We start from the raw sequence: 20,110 nt of genomic DNA on the forward strand, positions 1-20,110 counted from the left end.
ACAAAGGAGAGACAAATAAGTCGATGACAGACCTATGTATAAAGGGAAGGTAGTATTTGATTAAACAAACATTTCAGATTAGTGGGAGAACAGTCTAACAAATAATTTTTAGCTTTTTGTTAAGGGAAAAAATTAAGTCCTTAAATTACAGTATACATAAAAATAGATTCCGAATAAAAATCTAAATATTTTTAAAGTAGATACTAGAAGAAAATATAAGAGAACATCTTAATAAAATGAGGGTGAAGCAAAGTCTTTTGCAAAAGCAGAACTCTAAGGACAGAAGTCCAGAAAAGATTAACCAACCGATATGAGAGCAAAACTTGAGGAAAGTTCTGTGCAATAAAAGATTAAAGTGTAAGAACTTCCAGGATAGGCAAAAATCTATTCATTTGTGTTTTTGTTTATTAATAACTGCATTGTCTAAAAGAGGATTTGGGGACACTTTCAGCAATGGATAGAGAATAGAATAAAATGTAATACACATGCACACAGATGAATGAAGGTGAAGGGAAAAAATATATATAGGAAGACAGAGTCAATGAACAAAATATACTTCATAATACCCTAAACAATGTTTTTAAACGAAGAGCATCTTTTTCTTTGAGTTTCCTAGAAGCCAGAACAAAGAGGAAGACGGCATTCATTGGCCACTTCACAGTGTCCATAAGACAACAACTAAGGTGTTTAAGACACATACAGATTTCTGATACTGACACTGGAAAGAAATGTGTCTAGTAGGTCCCTTCTGTCTTTGGAAATAAAAAGAGCAATAAATTAAATCTAATGCAAAGTGACAAATTATTTGTCAAATTTAATGTAGCCATGTATGGGGACAGATGGTTATTAGACTTCTGGTGATCATTTCATAATGTATGCAAGTGTCAAGTCATTATGCAGCACACCTGAAACTAACATCATATTGTACATCAACTATACTCCTCAAAAAAAATGTAACGTAGCCACATAATGTCAAACAAGCCTTGTAGCTGTAGTGTTGATACTTCCCAGACACTGGCAGGCCTTCACCTCTTGTATCTACCAGGCCACTTTACTGGCTTTGACAAGAAACCCAACCACACCAAGCATTTAATGATTTTTGTAGATACTGAGATTTGAGGGGTCGCTGGGAAAGGTCACCCAGTCAAGGTCTTGCCACTTCGCTGCCCACTGTCCCCACCCCCTCCTTCTACTCTTTCTTGGCCCCTTCATCCCCTCTCCCAGCCAACTCCACCCATGCTCAAGTCTTCTTCCGTCCGCAGCTGTTTCCCTCCCTCTGGTCCTGGCACCAGCCAGTGGGCACCCTACCCGTGGAGCCAGCCATTTACCCAAAGTGGGGTGGTGTAGCATTTCCCCATGAAAATCTGGCCGCTCTCCATCTTGTACACTAGGATCGGGAAGCCAGTCTCTCCTTCCTCACTCCCTCCATCTCCCGTCTGGCAAGGGAGATGCTGACCATGTCAGGGAAGTCCCTGCCTCTCCTTCCAGGCTGGTCGATGCAGTTTGGGGTCTACGTGACAGAGGGTTCATCAGCCTAAGCATCTCTTTATATAGTTAGCTCTCAGCTCCAGCACTGGTTTTATAAATAAATTTCTTATTTTAATTGTGAACCTGCACAGTGGAAGGAGATGATTAAACGAAGAGAAATCTGAAATCACTTCTGATCTGGGCGAAGTAAACAAGTGCCTATTTCCAAGACTGTTCTGCAAATAGAACACAGACGTGACATAAAGGACACTCGTCAGATCTCCCCCTCCCCTGCGCTGTTGTTGTTCTTGATGTCTGAAGATGATTTCTTTTTTCGTTCTTTGCTTTAGTTACGAGGATCCTGACAAGTGCCTGCTTCTCTATGGTGATGATCAGGTAGGTGTGCGGGGGGCAGGAGAGGGCAGGAGGGGGCAGTCGGCACTGATTCAGAGGCCAGAAGACCATCTGCCATCCTTTCAGGGAGAAGCAAGGGGGAGGGAAGCGGGTGGGAGCATCTGTGTCTTGAAGCCGAGGTGCAAGAAGAGGAAAGAGAAGAGGAAATACTGCATTATGGCAAATATACAAAACACTGAGAAGTTAACACGTACGGCGTGCTGGCCTCTGCCCGGTGCTGTTCTCGGTGCCTTCAATCCTCACACCACCGCCACCAGGCGATGTTCTTACTGCCCTCTGTGAGAACGGAGGCAGTGAGGCACAGAGCAGTCATGCAATTTCCCGTTTACATGCTGCTAGGAGGTGACAGAGCTGGGATTTGAACCCAAGCAGTCTGATCTGAACCTGCATTTAAGCACTGTGCTTTACTGGTTTTTAAGTAAAACGAAAGGGATGTTCCAGGTACATGTGTGGAGAAATGGGGCTGGGAATGAAGGAATCACTCGGAAAGCTTTAAAGCGGGAGCACAGGGGGAAACGCACGTTTGGTTTGCCTCCCATTGGGCAGGGGAGGCTCCTGTTAACCAAGGCCAGCAGGAAAGGGGCCAGGAGGGAGGAATCCTTCTCTGGATCTTGCTTCACAATTAGAAGTAAGGTTTAAATGCAAATTCTGGTGGAAGAGGAGACAGAGTGATGTAAATGCAACTGAAGTTGACGGTGTGATGTCCTAGAATCTTTTTGAAGAGCACATTGGAACAGGAAAAAGACAAACCATCAGGAGGGCGCCAGATTCTTGGATCAGAGAGTGGGACAGAGGAAGAAGGAAGAGGGAACGTGGCAGACACTGGAATGCACTGGTCCCAATTTCTGATTTTGCTCGGGTGTCACCTTTCTATTTTCCCTAGAGCCCTTTAAGGCAGGTTTTTAAAATTGAGGGGCCGTGAGAGGGCAGATGGGCACTCCTACAGAGACCCACAGTTCAGGGCCCTGCACAGCGGGAGCAGGGAATCTGCGCTCACTGCCCAACTCCAGGGGGCGCCACTCACACAGGCTGCGACATGAATGGTGTCCCTGGATGTGTGTTGTGCAGCGTCCAGGCCTGGAATTTGCCCCCAGTGGACGCTGGCACCGGGATGCGATGGGAGAGGGAAACCCACCCCATCCCCGCAGGGTCATTCGTGCCCCTGTGGTCACCAGCCCCAGGCGACTGTTAAATCCGGCTCCCGGGCTCTGTCTGTCCCCCGCGCTCTAGTCCTGGGTGCCGTCCAGCCTGGTGACTGGCGGCGGTCCAGCAGAAGCCAGGGAGGCGACGCCAGGGCCCATCCGGGCGACACTGCCTGTTCATTATAATGCAAGTTCATTGGCAAAAAATGCAAATGATTCATTTCACTTCATCCTTCTGACAGACTGTGCTGGTAGCGCTAGCTGGATGCTCCCTGCACCTGTCATCGCTGCCGCACTGCTCACTTTGCGTAGAAGGCCGGCCACACTTCAGGTGCACATATAGCAACCGTCGTGAAAGCCGCCTGGGGGAAACTCGATCATTCACTGCCCCCTAGTGGACCGGAAGTGGATGAGCCCGTACACCGTGTTCCTTTGATTTAGGTTCTAAGCAAATCAGAGTTGTGCTTTTGTTTCAGGAATAGTTCGCGGGGTCTGCGGCTTTCGTCGCTTTTGCTCGTGGCTGTGGTTCTTAATTAACAGCACTTTAATAAGATAAAATGTCAATCATGGGTCGCTCTTTTGTGCAGCTATATTTGAATGTTAAAAAGTCTCGACATTTTCAAACAGTATTGAGCCTTCATATGATGCTCATTTTAAAAACCAAATATTCTTTAGGCTGCAGAAAGGCTTACAGTGAAGGTAGCGTTCGAGAGCTCATGTTGCCATCTAGCAAAGTTATGAGTTGTGCCTCAGAGAGAAGTAACTTTATTTATCGAGTAGAAGCACCGGCTCTGCCTGTCTGATCACCTAAGGTCACCTAACCACACTTTGGCAGCTTTCAAGGCCTTCACAATTTGCATATTTCTTGACGGGTGCATATCCCTGGAATCGGGGACATGCTCAGCATAAGGGAAGCTACACTGGCGACCTGCTGGCAAAGACAAGGGAAACTTGATTCATCATCGTCGTACCACAAAAGGCTGTCTCAATGAGTGACTATCCTTGGGCTTCTTTCTTTATTGCATCTGGCCCAGGATTACACACTTAAAGATCATTTGATAATACTCATCAGTGTTGCATTCAGCATACTAAGAAATCTGATTTTTTTTTTAATTTTTAAAAATTGAAGTATAGTTGCTTTACAATGTTGTACCAATCTCTGCTGTACAGCAAAGTGACTCAGTTATATACACGTATAGACATTCTTTTTTCACATTCTTTTCCATTATTGTTTATCCCAGGATATTGAATACAGTTCCCTGTGCTATACAGTAGGACCTTGTTGTTTATCCATGCTGTGTATAATAGTTTACATCTGCTAATCCCAAACTCCCAGTCATTCCTTTCCATCCCCCACTTCAAACCCCTTGACAACCACGTCTGTTCTCTCTGTCCATGAGTCTGAAGAAACCTGTTTCTTAAGAAGGTTAATAATCTACTTTTATACCCTTTCTAAGCTATTTGCACATTGCAAGGACCTGAACAGATGTGTAACTATTTCAGAGTTAAGTGACATCATTGTTCTGATCTTTTGGCATATCTACCACTAGAATATTGTAGATACTAGAATAACTCCCTTTCCATAGCCTGGACTCTTGCCACAAAGACCTCAGTTAATAAGGTCTAGGCCAGTCACGTCCAGAGCATCCCTTGTATGGAGGGATTAGCTTTTCACCTGTGCATCTAGAATGATGCTAGCTATGTGCCATTCTTGGGAGAACTGAAAAAAAAAAAAAAGTCCCTCGAATTATTTTCTGTGCTTAGTGGTACAGATGAGGAAACTGGGCAGAGATGGTTACATAAGAAGTGGTACCTGGGTGAGATTAGCATGGGGGTAGTGCTATATTCCCCCTAGGACAGCCCTGTTCATTTAATTCATTTATTTCGGGCTGACTATAGGGTAGACATAGTCCTGATGATAGGAAACTTCTAAGAGAGAAAAATATTGGTGAGAGAGCTTTGGTGGGTCAGCATAGAGCAGAACTCAAATTTTTCCATGTCTGTGTAGATCAGAAACCGCAGTAAGTGAATGCTTCTGAGTTCCTCCTAAGCAAACTGTAGTTTTCCCCCAGAATGTCACAGGAAGTTCTGCCGCTGATTCAACAGGTTAAACTTTTCCTCCTTAGTCAGAAAAAAACGAAGCTGCTGTCCAGTGTGAAGGCCCAGTGGGTTCTGGGCCCTGGGGATGGGGTGGGGTGCAGGGGGAGCAGGAAGCAGGCTTGTTTACTGACCGGTCAGAACATTCCAGCCGTGAGACTTGAATGGCTGCTGAAGAACACAGTGAAAGCCTCAACCCATGGGAATTTTCAATCCAATAATAAAAATTAAATAGGCGCGGGGTACAACTTATCAGAGAGAAATAGGTCGGTAGAGCTGCCTTCCTGTAGGTCCTCATACCAGCCCAATGAAGCTCTGTGGCCGCCTGGTTTTTAAAGTTGGGCAAGACGCCCATCAGATGGCTCCATTTTGCCTGACCTAGTTTAAGTCAGTCAGTCAACGTGTCTCATGGACCCAGAAGCCCCAGAACTGAGTGGTCATCTGGTCTACCCCCGGCCTCCTCAGCCAATATCTCTGAGGTATCATCTCTAAGGAGGTGCCGGAGTAGGACTGAATTAGGTGCTAGAGGCAAGGAGAAGGGAAAACAAATTGGGGTCGTAGGCAAAGCTCAGAAGATTCTTTCAGCCATGTTGGGAACTTGACAACCTAACCAGAAGAACCAAGGCAAAAGACATGGGAAATGATTGAAAAGTACACCTAAAGAAGGCACATAGAACACAACCACTATTTCTGCTTTCTGACCTTATCCTGGTGCTTCCTCCTATTAAGATCACCGGCCTCCCTGCACGTGGGAGGTGGGCGCAGTGGTACAGCAGGCGGAGGGGCACAGAGAGGAGCCCCCGTCCCGAACTGGCCATCATTCAGCAGAGAAGCTGGCTTTCCGTGAGGCTGCACGCACGCCATGCTGCAGACTCCTCTCCAGCTGGTCTCCGGCCAAGCTGCCTCATTGGTGATACTGAGCAGGTTTTATGTAAGAGTTTCAAAGCTGCTGCAGCAGCAGCAAGTATAACCTGGCCTTTCACGTCTCAGTCTAGACAGATGCAGGGCTGAATAAAGGCTTCCTCCAAGCCCCGTGTCACGTTGGCCATCTGGAACGGAGCCGACCACTCATTTAGCAAATTGCTCTGTTTAAATGCAGCTGCTGTGTCTCAGTGTTTGCTGCTACCAAGACAGATCGCATGATTCCTCTGCTTTCATTTATCTAAGCCGTTCCTCTCAATCTGCCTGGGAACTTAAAAAGCCTGTTAATGCATGACAAGGCACTTGACCTGCATGATTTCAAGCCCGGAAGGAGCATTCGTCTTGTGCTGGGCCGTCCTTTCCTCAAAAGCAAGGGCACCTTGCCTGTGCTCCCCGTCTTAATGAAAGCCTCCTTTATTAAGAATCCCATTAAGCTCCACCATGCCCAGCCATCCAACACTGTAAATATTACCCTTTAGAAATGCACCCAGAGGCCTGGCAGCAAGTAGGGCGGTGACCTCAGACCTCTGTGGACAGAAAGGTGTTGCTTAACAGCTTGGTGCCTCTCTCCTTTTGGAAAGAGGGATTACAGTCATTAGCAGATAATGTCAACAAAGCCCCTGGGACGGTTTGAATAAGAGTCGGAAGCAAAATGATTTCAGATGAGCAATGAGCACTCAGGTTTTGTTTTGTTTTCTTCTACGTTGGTTTTCTTTTTTTCCAAAGGAAAAGGCTAAGCACTTTATTGTCAGGATGTCACTGGTCACCGTGGCCTGGTCTTATCATCTGCAGTTTATGAAGCAAATAACCCTGCTGTGACCACTGGTTTCACCAACTGCTTAACTCATTTGGGGTCACAGTATCTTTAAGTCTAGAAGTCAGAAGCCAAAAAGGTGAGTGTTTATTAAATAAATACCATGTGCTCCACCCTTAGCTAGGCCCAGTGGAAAAGAAAAAAAAAAAAAGTACAGTAAATGATCTTTGCCGTTGAATCCTTTAGGAGACAAAAAGAAACAAATACAGAGTAGTTAGCACAGGGCAATTTGGAGGTATGTGGGCTTTGGAGTCAAATTTCCTGGGTTCAAATCCCAGATGCAGTTTGGGGCAAATTCACCTTCTGCACCTCAGTTTTCTCATCTGCAAAACTGGGTGGACATTTATTTACCTATTGGAGTTAGTTTTAGTAGAGATTGAATCAATTTTGTACACTGTAGGAATTCAACAAACCCTACTAATGGTAGTTCAAGGATGCACAGTCTTGACTATAAATGCTAGAGGAATTCAGAGGGAATGAAGAACATTTTGGACTGGGAGAGACAAGGCAATCAATGGATGGGCGAGATCCTGAAGGAAATATAAACTCTGGGTAGAGGAAGAGATCTGATATGAGCAAGACATAGAGACAGGGGCAGATCAGGAGGCGGGGCAGCTGGGCGGACTGGAGGGAAGAGCTCCCACTTTGCGGTGTAGGGGTGGAAATGTTGAATGAACGAGGAGCCCCACTGATGGAGAATCTTGAAATCAAGCTAAAGGGTTTTTACCTAATCTAATTGGTAACGGGGAACCATCGTGATTTCTTTAGCAGGAAAGTGGCAGAGGGAGAGCCGTGGGTTAGAAAGACGTACCTGGTGCCAGGGAATAGGGTGGTTAAGTGGAGAAGCCGGGGCTGGGAGGCAGGGTCCAAGCCCCGCACTGTTCCAGGCCCGATGGATGAGGGGTTAAGTGGAGGTGGCCCCAGGATGGATGGGGTAGAATAAGGCTGGTACTCCCTTCCCCACAAATCTGCCTGATGCCTAGGTAAACATTGGGAGGGAGGGAGGGAGGGAAGGAGGGGGCGAGGGGGAAGGAGAGTGCAAGAAAACCGTTTTTATGGAGCACTCTTTATGAGCCGGGCTTCCTCAGCCCTTCTCATTTCATCCAGACCCAACTGTAGGTCCTCAAGATGCCAAGAGACTAGCAGGCCCCAGGGGCTACGAAGCCTCTCAGAAGGGGAGCTGTGTTCCAGCCCGATGGGCTAATCGGTGTGGCTTATACATGTGGAGGATGTGACGTCCTACACATGCAGGGTCGTGTGGGAAACTGCAATCCCAGCTCGGGATTCAGGGCAGAGCTGCAGTCGTGGGCGCCACTAGCTCAGGGAAGACAGCTCAGCTATGATACTACAGGAGCATGAGAGAAAGAGAGAGCGTGTGTTTTGGAAGAAAAGAGCAGAGGGCTAAGACCCCCACCTTAGAGGCACGAGGAAGGAGCTGAGAGGGGCAAGGAACCAGAAGAAGCCATGGGAGGAGACGTGTCCTGGAGGAAAGAGCTCATTAGTAGCTGAACACCCAGGGAACTCGGGGACGATGAGAGACTGAGACAACTGCATTTGATGTATTAGAAATGGAGCCTGTAGCGAGAAAAATGTCAGTGGAGGAACAGGGAGACAAGCCAGATTGCAGGGCTCTGAGGAGGGAACGTGGGGGAAGAAAATGACACATTGACTAGGAGAGATGTGGAAAGAGGGCAAGAGTATACCGCGATTTCTTGAAATAAAATGAGTTTCTAAATGGTACTGTAATCGCAGGAAAAAGTGACAGAATCCAGTGACACTAATGTAATTCTCATTAATAGACTATGCACTGGAAAAATATTACAAAAGACACATGACGCAGAATTTTGGGTGTATGTCATACTAAGGTTAAAAAAAACCAAAAAAAACAACACACTGAGATGCCTTTTGTATCCAGCAAGAAAATGACATGACCTACTGTGAACTCCACAGACTGTGAACTCAGCTAAGACCATAGCTCGATCCAGCACTGATCCACCTGAGCTCAGAGACCGCGTGAAATGTAGCAAGCCCAGAGCTTATACCACTTAAGACTTCTGTTACCTTGGGCATGCCACTCAAGCTCTTTCTGCCTCAGTCTTCTCATCTGTAAAATGGAAATAATAAAATCGCCTACCCCAGAGGATTCTTGTGAACATTTAATGAGATAAGGCATGCAAAGCAGCTCCTTAGAGCAGTGCCTGGCACTTATTCAAGGAGATATTTCATCATGGGACACCATCCACAAACTAGCAGTGTTGATTTCATATGAGAGACAGCAAGCTCTGCTATTCTACACGCCTGCTGTTATGCAAGTGTCTTTCTCTGTGTCAAATGCTGTTCCAAGTGCAGGCCGCTGGGAGAAGTGTCCCGGAGTGATCAAGGTCCTCCAAGTGCATGGTCACATGCAATACGGAGCTCCCTGTGACCCCGGTCTGAGCATTTGGACAGGGCGGCCTGTCCAAGCTCATGTTCCACTCAAGGTTACGGCAGCTCCACTTGCTGGATATGAAGGCCCAGCTGTTTGGCGAGAAACAGAGACACCTGAAAACTATCTACTCCCTTTTAAATGGAAAATGATTGCTTGTTGTTTCTGCCGAGGGAACACAAGCATTTAGTGTGCAGGAAATAAATGGAATGTGTTGGCTTTTTACTTCTGAAGGGAATTTATTTTTCTTTTCTTTTTTAAACTGTGTTGCAGGGATGTGTGAACATTCTGTTTTTGGCTTCTGTCGGTGAACTATTAAGGTAAATATTGAAGTTTAAGTCTAATTTCTAAATGAAGGAGAATAGCACTTTTTTTTTTTAAAGCAAGGACATAATCTCTTTATGTAACTGTTGCCATGGGGTAAAAGAATAAACCCAGAAAATGTTCTTACATTAGCTTAGGGGTTGGCTTTGCTTTCTCTTCTTCTTTCTAATTTTCCCATTCCCACCCCCTGCTGTACTCATTTGCCTGCTCTGCTCTGATGTTCCCCTCTCCTGGATACCACTACGGACCTCCAAAGTTGGTACATTTATTCATTCATTCAAGAAACGTTTTCTGAGGATGGATCAGATCATTCTGCTGTGTTCAGAGGATAGAGCAGTGAAACCAATACTAGTCACAGAAAGTCAGGATGGACATTGCAACTAAACATAAAATCTTCAGAGTATCGGATAAAACATCATCCGCCTGTGTCAGTCAGGGTGGACACGCTGCTGTAACAAACAAGCCCCTACATTCAGTGGCTTCTCACATTAGAAATGTATTTCCGGCTCATGTAACAGCTCACTGCCTGTACTTGTGGGTGGCTTCCATGTGGTGATGCAGGGACCCAGGCTTCCCTTGGGCCTTGGACCCTCTGCACCCAGGCAGCATTTGAGGAAGAGGTTGGGTCCCGTGGGGGATGGTTTGGGCTATGCCCGGAAGTGCTGTAGATCGCTTCTGCCCAGATTCCCAAAATCAGGCACGTGCCACCCCGATTGCCGTGGAGGTCAGGAAGGGTGAACAAGCACAGAGGGAGACGGGTTTGGTGAGGCGTCAGCCTGTCATTGCCAAGTAGCCTGAGAAGGAGGTACCAAGAAAACAACACACCGTATGTCTCCTGGAACATTTCTGCTGCTGGCAGCGAATCCCCTGTCACCAGGGATTTCTCTCTTCCCATCACCTCTCCCTTTGCCTCTCTTTCTGCCCCTCTTTGCCACTGGCGGGCCCACTGAGTCCATCTCCTCGCAGCCTCTGGTAGAGGTCATATTTGCCTGGCTACAAACGTCACGTTGGGAATGTGTCCTTCCCTCCATCCCAGCTTTTCAAATCCCTCTCCCACCTTCCGCGCTCAGATCAAACCCCGCCTCTTCCACGAGGCCTCCCCGATTGCCGCACAAAGCCCTCCCTCTGCAACATCATCACCTGTCCCTGACCTGGGCCTTTCTTCTTCACCTCCTCATTGGGAGCTTTTATAGATACGCCTCATCTTTCCAACAGACTTAACGCCACTAGAGAGGATAGCACCTGCCACCCAGCAGGAGCTCAAGACATGGTTGCGAGAGAGGAGAGTGAGGTGATGGGACACAGCAGTCCGAGCTCTGTCCTCCGAGGCTTGGCTGTAGTGAGACCCCACGGCTGCCCCCGTGTCCTCATCCATAACCCAGAGACAGTAATGTCTGCACCACCTTTCCTCCCAGAGGGGCTCTGAGGTTCGGATGAGGTCGTTCAGGTGTATCCAGAAGGAGGGCAAGGAAGGTTAGTCCCCAGGTGATCTGACCGAGAGGCAAATGCGAAGTGTCCTGGGGGGAGGGGCGGGCTCAGGTGGGTCCCAGCACCTGCCAGGGAGCAACAAACCCCATGTGTGAGTGAGACAAGGAGGTGAAGGGGTGGCCGTCTGTGGGGCTTCTGGGAAACAGGTGTACTCTGACGTCAGTGGGAAGGGCTAAGGCTGGAAGGAACACCCCGGCTTCTGGCACTGAAGTTAGCAACGCAACAGCTTTTGCAAACAAAAGAAAGAGTCGGACACCCTAAAGACGAGCACAGGTGCGCCCAGGACCCAGACTTAAGGAAACCCGGTCACGCTCCCCTGCCAGTTTCGCCTCTGCCCCAGCCTCTGGCTCCCCTCTGGGATGTCACTCAACCTAAAGGGCGGCTCCAGGCTCGGGCAGGGAAGGGCCTGCTGAGTCCCATGCTGACCCAGCATCTGTGAGATGTGGGGCGGAGGGAGCTGCGGAGGAGAGAGGCCTTCCCCCGCTTGAAAACGTGGGAGCAAACGCAAGCGGCAGCCCAGACTTCCAGAAAAGGCTTAGAGTTAACGCTGAGCCCAACACCACGGCTTAAATGTAAATCCCACCCCGCCCCCCATGGCCTCACGATGAGGCGACATGGATTCCTCTGAATGGATGTAACACTGGTTGATTTTAAACTTCTGGGGTAACGAGAAAACCACAGTCTCTACAGAACATTTCATTTCTGCTTAAGCAGAAGCCAAGTGGATTGAAATCCAAGCATCTTTGCTCTTTTGCTCATTTTTGGAAACTGCCAGAAAGAGAGGTGCCGGACGTGCCTCCTCTTGACCCCCCCCCCCACCACCAGTTAGTCCTAGAGACGACAAGTGTGAGCTGTGGTCAGTGGAGAATCCCAGGTGTGTGGGTGAGACCCCTGGATGGGGTGAGACCTCACGGCCATGTCCACACAGGCAGCAGTCAGCAAGACCTGGCCAGCTCCCGCTTAAGGGAGGTCACACACCCCACTCCCTCTCAGGGGATGTCACACCCCACGTCCCTCTCTGGGGGAGGTCACACACCAGGGCCCCTAAACCTGAGGTCCTTCTCAGAGGGAAGGTCACACCCCGGTTCCTTTTAGGGGGAAGGTCCCACCCCAGGTCTCCCTCAGGGGAGGTCACACCCTGGGTTCCGCTCGGGGAGGGCATATCCCGGGTTCATCTCAGGGGGAGGTCACAACTCAGGTCCCTCTCAGGAGTGAGGTCGCACCCCAGCTCCCTCTCAGGAATGTCACAGCCCAGGTCCCTCTCAGGGGAAGGTCGCACACCACACCCTCCATCGCTCAGGGAAGACGTCACTCCGGGTCACTGTGCTGTCACTCTTCGTGACTGTGGGCCCTCAGTAGATAGCTGTCTTCGGCCTGTCACAGCGACACTGGGGACACAGAAGCACGGAGGTGAGGGCCGTCCTGGTGAAGCATGCAGAGGCCACCTCACTTTCAGGTGTGGTGAATCCTGACACACGAGCTGCAGCGCAGGCACACGGAGATCTGCGGAGGCTCCCAGACACCAGCAAGCCCTCCACCGACACTCGGCACAGACGCCCCAGAGACACCCCCCAAGATTCCCACGGGTAAACGTGCAGACACTCGTGAATGCGCCATGGTCCTCCACACCTGCAGAGACATCTTCACGTTCACCCCGCAGACGCCCTACAGATACCGTCTCACGCTCACGCACGCCACGCCTTCCCCACTGTCGCCACACAGGCGCTTTACAGACACCCACACATCCTCCACAGACACCTCAAAGTATACCCCAAGCCCCCTGCGACAGCGCTCCACAGGTCTCCCCCAGATTCCCACACTGGTCTCCCAATTGCATCCCACCGTCTCCCAACGCAGACACTCACAGACGCCCTAGAAAGCGTTCCCCGCCTCCCTGTGCACTGCGCAGGCCCAGCACTGTCACCTCCAGCACAGTCACACGCCAGGGGCACACACAGTGCCCCCCGACCCCGCGCACGTGGGCAGCCACACACCCAGGCCCTGTGCACACGCACGCACAGAGCCGTGTCCACACCCAGACACAACTCAGACACCCAAGCGTGTCCGCCCCCTCCCTGAGCTACGGCACCATCCCCTCAGACAGGCTCTCAGCCAGACCTCACAGACCTCGCAGAAACACCCCGTCAGACACGTGAACGTGGAAGCTCACAGGCCCAACAAACGCAGACGAAGACACAGACGCCTGAGCTTCATTTCTTCCATTTGTCATTTCAAGCAGTCTTCCGGCTGTCATCTTGAAAATCACTAACAGTCCTTTAAAAGCTGTTTAAAGACAACTGAGAATATGGTGCGACGCTCTCTGGTCCTGGGGAAGGGGACAGAAATCCGCTGAAATGAGATCAAATGGTGCCCGTGAGAGTGTCAGCCAGGGGACACCTCCCACCACGCCCTCCAAGAGTGGCCTGCAGAGCCCGCAGACCCAGGGGTGGCTTCTGGGACACGCTGGCCCCTTTGTCCCCCAGTGGCCTTGTCAGGAAACAGTCTGTTCTGACCCCTTTCTCGTGGGAGGCTTCATCCTGCCCTCAGAGACAGCCTTTCCTCCCATACAGCCCTGCAGCTGGTCTCCACACAATACAAAAGTAGAAGAAAAAAGAGGTGATGCTCTAAAAAAAATCCTCAAATTCTCTTAGAAAATAGGTGCTTCCAAAGAGGGGTAAATTGTGCCTGTTAGAAGCAGGAGGGGAGAGACAAGGAGATCAAAAAGAAAACTAAGAGGAGGGATAAAGGGACTAGAAGGCAAGAAATAGCCCAGACCAGCTGGTGGCCATCTGGGAGCTGCAGAGAAAAGGAAGAACAAAGTTGCTGAGTTTCTAGCAAGTGGGTACAGTTTATCATGAGAGGACATTACTGCTTTGAGGAAGTGGAAAGAAGCCAGGGCCATTAAAAAAAAAAAAAAAAAAAATCGAGTGGTTTCCCTAAGGATTGGATTGCAGTGAGTTTGCTCCGGTCTGAAGTAAACTAGTTAAGGACATTATCATCTGGGGAAAAGTTAGGAGGTTAGGAGGCATCCGAGATGTAGTGATATAGAGACTACATCTCTGGATGTCAATGTAAAAGTGGACAGTGGAGGGCTTCCCTGGTGGGGCAGCGGTTGAGAGTCCGCCTGCCAATGCAGGGGACACGGGTTCGTGCCCCGGTCTGGGAAGATCCCACATGCCGCAGAGCGGCTGGGCCCATGAGCCATGGCTGCTGAGCCTGCGCGTCCGGAGCCTGTGCTCCGCAACGGGAGAGGCCACAGCAGTGAGAGGCCCGCGTACCGCAAAAAAAAAAAAAAAAAAAAAAAAAGGAGAGTGGAGAAAAGGGAAAGATATCTGGATATACCTCATACAGATGTTTTTTTAAACCTCAAGTAAGGCCATAAGGAAGGCCAATGACTATAGGATAAGCAGTAAATTATTGTAACCAACTGTTTTGATTTCGGTAAAAATTTGAGGTACATTGAATGTGTTTGCATAGGGGCTGTCCATAGATGGGAAATAAATAAATTATAAAATCAATATGTACTGTGCAATACAGAAAGACTCGCCCCACAGAGAACTGAAGGAAAGTGTGTCTGAAATTAAGCTCTTTGTGTCTTTGGCATCCACCAAAAATTAGCCGTCCTCTCTCCTCCTCCAGAGTGGAAGGCACTCCACTAAGTGGTGATGGCATCACTTAGCTCCCACATCCAAATAATTGGTCACCATGTCCTGACAACTCTGTCCCTTTAATAACTCTAACCTGGACCCTCCTTTCTCTCCCCATGGCCACTGCCCCATTCAACCCGTCATCATCATCACAGCAAACTCCTAACCGGCCTCCCCGGCCCTAATATCGAATCCCTGCACAGCGACCTCCACATTTTCATAGGGTGGTTTTGTAAAAAAAAGAAAAAAAAGATCTAATTTCTCTTCATTCAGTATTTGCTCTAGGTGCTGGGATACATTGGTGAACAAAGCAATGATATCTGCCCGTACAGAGTTAGAGTTTAATGGGAGGAGAAGGACAATAAACATCATGTTTTGTATGATATCTTGGAAGGTGATAAGTGCTGTGGAAAAGAGGAAAAAAACAAGCAGGGTACAGGGTATCAAGAGTGCCGAGTGTGTGTGTGTGTGTGTGTCTTTAAGTGGTGTGGCCAGGATAGGCCACAGTGAGAGGCTGGCATTTGCTCAGAGCAGGGGATGGAATGAACCCCATGAATATCTGGGGGAAGCACATTCCCTGTAGACACACTAGCCAGAGACATGCCCTAAGGTGGAATGTACCTGGAGGGCTCTAGGAAGGGCAAGGGCCATGTGGCTGGAGCAGAACAGACACAGGGTGAGAATGAAAGGGGGGTGAGGTCAGAGAGCTAAGGGAGGTTGGTCACATGGGCCTTGTAGCAAGTGGACCCACTGCAGCGTTTTAAGCAGTGGGTGACCTGCTCTGACTTCCATATTGAACAGTCACTCCGGTGATGATGGTGACCAGGGGTAGCAGAAGAGATTGTGAGAGACCGTGATGTGTCTGTCCGGCTCAGAATCCTGCAGTGACTCCCCTTTGCTTTCAGATAAAATCTAAACTCTTCTGTGTGACCCACGAAACACTTCAGGATGAGGACCCTGCCTCTTTTTCCAGATTTCTCTCTTCCTGGCACTTTCACACCCCCAAGCCCTGCCATGTTCTGAAGCAGATGGGCTTCTAACAGGCATCCTCATCTCTCATGGTGCCATGCATTTGTGTAGGTTTTCCTGCCTGAACACAGTGCCCTTCTGGGCCTTCACTAAGCATTTCTCCTCAGGGAAGCCTTTCTCTCTTCCTGGAGCCACGCATCCCCAAAGCAGTCCGTGCGTAGTTCAAATATTGGGGCTATAGCCCTGAGTCAGAATGTCCTGTCCCCAACCTGTCTCTGTCACCAGACTGGGAAATCCTAGAGGACTGAAATAGAGCTCTTATTTCTGAGTCCCTAGTAGACATGGATGAGGGATGGATGGATGGATGGATGCTGGCTCTTTCATCAGATCTTGAATTCTAGGGATTTCGTTTTTAGTTTAAAATTAGTTAAGCGTTAGAAATGCTTAAAAACTGTCTATAAGACATTAACTTCTCCATCGTGGAGGAGATGGCTGAAGGAGTGTGCTCAGGTAACTACTTGTGAGCACGTGTATATATCAACCGCACCTGATGGCTGTGTGGCTGGAAAGTTGAATATAAGAAAAATTTGTATAATTGGCACTAATTTGCCCATTGACCAAATATAATTTCATACAGGCTTTATTTTCTTGTCATGCTGTTCAATTAGCAGTAAGCTCACGCTGTAACTTTAAGTTCCTTAATACTCATCTTTCCCTGCCAGCCACTGTCAGATATGTCATTTGGCTACAGATGATTGAGTTCTGTTTGGCAGAATACTGAGGAGAACCCTTTCAGGACATGAGAGTCTTTCCACAATACAGAAGCATCTCTCAGTGCCTCTTGTTTTCTAGCGTTGTCACCATCCAGTTTCGGTTGGCTTTAGGGTCTCCTTTTTTTATCTTGAGAAACGCTGGAACATGCAGACCATATGTGTTTGACCAGAAATGGATTTCGTCCCCACCTCTTGTTGTTTTAGGGAGGCCTAGGAGGCAGTTCCCTGACAATGACTAAAGACTGACTTCTTATCACCTATAACCTTTTGATGACAGAACCAGAAGATGCAAGCTTTCCCCCAGGTGTCACTTCTTCACCAAGGCCATTCCTCCACAAAGTACAGAGGAAGCGGTACGGAAAATGAAACAAAAACAAAAGCACATTTTCTCAGAGATCTCTGGATATGAACGTTACTCCAAGCCTGGAATAAGCATAATGTAATCAGAGTTTTAAATGAGTGAGAAAGTCCCAGGTAGGCATCTTATCTAACTTGTGAGCACCCCAGTAGAAGCAGAAGCCTCTCTGCCACATCCCTGAGAAGCAGACATTCCAAACTGGCTCAGGCCTCCCAGGAAAAGGGAGCCCCTACCTCACAAAGGTAGCCCTTAAAGACGTGGATTATTTCCAAATATCAGAACACAGTCCCTTAGGTGATTCCAAAGAGGCGTTCCACACTTCCAGGAAACAGAGCAGACTGAATTCTTGCATCTACTTTTATTCCCTCCTAAATAACACTCGTCTAAACAACAGGAAAGGGATTTTTTTTTCCCTTGAAGGTACAGCCCCACGAGGATGGGGTGAATGAGAGGAAACAGCAGCAATAAAATTTAGAGACTTAGGAAACCCAAAAAAACTGAATCCTTGGATCAGCTGTGGGAAAAGCTGAGTCAACATATTTCATAAAACAGAACCCACATCCTCACCCGCCCAGGCCCAAGAACTGACAGCACTGCCTCCTAGATTGCTGACAGCCGTACTTTCCCCTTCTAGGCAGAAAACGACGACACAATACCTTTATTCTCTTTGGAGAGAAGAGATGAAATCCATTAAATACGAAGATGCCACTACAGAGGAAAATCCAGAGAAGAAAAGAATTCTTGGATATTAAAATCGTGATTTTAAAAATTTAACTTAATAGAATGGTTGGAAGATAATATTCTCCCAGAAAGTAGAATAAAAGGACCAAAAAATGTGAAATAAAAAAGATAAGAAAACCACAGGACCAATCTGGGAAGTACAGTATCCAAATACTAAACGTACAAAAAGAGAAAAGAGAGGGCAGAAAATAATCCAATAAATAGTTTGAGAATAGTTTCCAAAACATTGAGAGCAAAGAGAAGATTCTAGAAATGTCCAGAGGAGGAAAAAATCAGTTCACCATGCATAGGATCAGGACTCAGTAATGGATTTGGACTCCACCACAGCAGCACTGGGAGCTAGAACGCAATGGAGCAATCCCTTCAAAAATGTAAAGGAAAATTGTCTCCAGTGTTGAATTTTATACCCAGATAAACTATTATTGAAATCTGGGGGTAGAATAAAGTCATTTTCAAAGATGCAAAGTTTCAAAAATGTACTTCCCGTATATGTATCCTTCTCAGGAAACCACTGAAGGATTTTCTCTATAAAATGAGGGGGGAAACTGAAAAAAAGAAGAACCAGGATACAAGAAAACAGGAGATGCAAATGGCAGAAGGAGAAGCAGAGGAGCGAATGGCAGCCTCAGGATGATGGTGAAGGAAGGACCTGAAGGGCAGCAGAATATATCACCCCAAAATATGCCTTTTTGCCATAAGGATTATATCAGGTTGATTATTTTTAAGAAACAGCAGACACAGGAGAAGCTCTGAAAGCCAAGTAGAAGTTACCCTTTTGTAAGAGCATTTTACATTTATAAGGGAAATCTTCATTTGTAGGGGTATCTCCTTCTCTGTACTGGCAAGGGGAAGATGACTCTAAGACCCTAGAAATACTCACCAGGAGGAAGCGATGATTTAAACCTACGTAATGACCTTGCCCTTGTTTACTGTTCTTTGCCTGATCATCTCCCATCACTGGCTCCTCCACCCACATCTTCTTTTGTCTTTAGCTGAAGACGGTATTTAAGGTGATGACTTGGGCCATCTGGGGTAAAATTTACTCAGTTTTTCTGGGTGTCTCCCATGTATACGGGAGGTATGCATGTTATTAAATTTGTCTGGTTTTCTTCTGTTAATCTGCCTTTTATTGTGGTAGGGAGGGTGGGGTCTCAGCTAAGAACCTAGATGGATCTAGGAAAAATGATTTTTCCTCTCCCGCAGACCCAAGATGGCAACTGTGTACCAGGCATAGGGCGGCCAGGGCCCTTCAGAAGGCATAACCATTGGAATGAGTATCTGGTGGAGCCGACTATCTTGAGAGGAGATTGACATGGTTGGTAAATATGAACGCTAAGTACTCAGAAGTCTAAGCAAATGAAAGTCCAGAGTCCAAAGATCATACCCGCAACTGAAAAACCAAGAAGAAGCAGTGCAAACGTGCTATTTAGAGACATGGAATAGATACCAAATAATCATCTAAAAGAAGGAAACGTGGAGGCCTTCAGGGATAGAAAGGAAGAAAGGGGTCCAGCTTCTTGCAGAACTGTTTGACTCTTCAAGCAACTGCATGTAACTTAGATTAAAATAAAAATAAATTTTAAAAAAAGGAAAAGAAAAACAAGCAAAACTTCCAAAAAAAATTCCAGATTTTCAACTATTTGAAGATGACTATTAAGTTTTCCCTTCTCCCAGGTAAACTGTTCTAGTTTTCTTAACTGTCCTTCATCCGACCTCATTTCAAGATATCTTGTCATCCTGGCATCTCTTCTGGACAATGTCCCAAGTGCTCAGAACTGAGTACCACAAGGTATCACACAGCCCACCAATGCTTGACCCACTGGCATATTACAATACCTCCCACTTTAAAGCCATGTATTCCTCATCCTTTCCTTATAAATTAATATTCTGAACCTAAATCCAGGGCTTTCATTCTTACTAAACTTCATTTCATTGATTTTTTTTCATCCTTATCGTATTTGGTTAAAATAATTTTAAATTCTGATAATACCATACAGGAGATTAGCTCTGTCTCTCTCTCAGCTTTGGGTCGTCAATAAATTTAACAGTATTTCTGTGTATTTATCCAAGTCTTGGAGGAGATCATTGAACTAGTCACAGTGAGAAGAGAGTCCTGAGTTACTAAACTTTCCCCTGGGTGGGATTCACCTGGCATCACGCACTTTGCTTTGAGTAGAGGTATTCATTCATTTGCTCCAAGATGTAATACAAGGACACTTTTGGGAGAGGAATGGAAAAGAAAAGGTACTGGTAATAATTCTAGGAATTATTCCTTCTAAAGGGTCACAGCAAGACAAATTCACAGTACCCTTCAGCTGCATCTGAGTGAAAGAGAATGAATTTTTCGGAGTTTTGCCCTATAATGGAAAGCCACATACACACACAGAATTGAGTGAAACAATTTCCCTGTGCATTTGCTAGAAGATAGAGTCCCATGTAGCATAAGCCTCCCATAGCCATGGAGCCAGAAGGCTGTGCCCTTGTGAGGTATGGAAAGGTACCACACTTCACCACCTGTCAGGGGTCCCTG

At 47.3% G+C, this 20,110-nt stretch overlaps 2 long non-coding RNA genes across 2 annotated transcripts in view; one reads left to right on the forward strand and one right to left on the reverse strand.

Moving 5' to 3' along the window:
- Positions 1-20,110, reverse strand: part of LOC117308808 (uncharacterized) — a 143,134-nt gene that overhangs the window by 73,828 nt on the left and 49,196 nt on the right. The gene's annotated exons all lie outside the window — the stretch shown is intronic.
- On the forward strand, positions 843-19,520 carry LOC141277017 (uncharacterized). The gene is made up of 3 exons (XR_012327571.1): positions 843-1,863; positions 9,554-9,600; positions 18,784-19,520. It is a non-coding gene; the product is annotated as an uncharacterized lncRNA (long non-coding RNA).

Source organism: Tursiops truncatus, chromosome 18 (genome assembly GCF_011762595.2).
Source record: "Tursiops truncatus isolate mTurTru1 chromosome 18, mTurTru1.mat.Y, whole genome shotgun sequence".
Taxonomy (NCBI): domain Eukaryota; kingdom Metazoa; phylum Chordata; class Mammalia; order Artiodactyla; family Delphinidae; genus Tursiops; species Tursiops truncatus.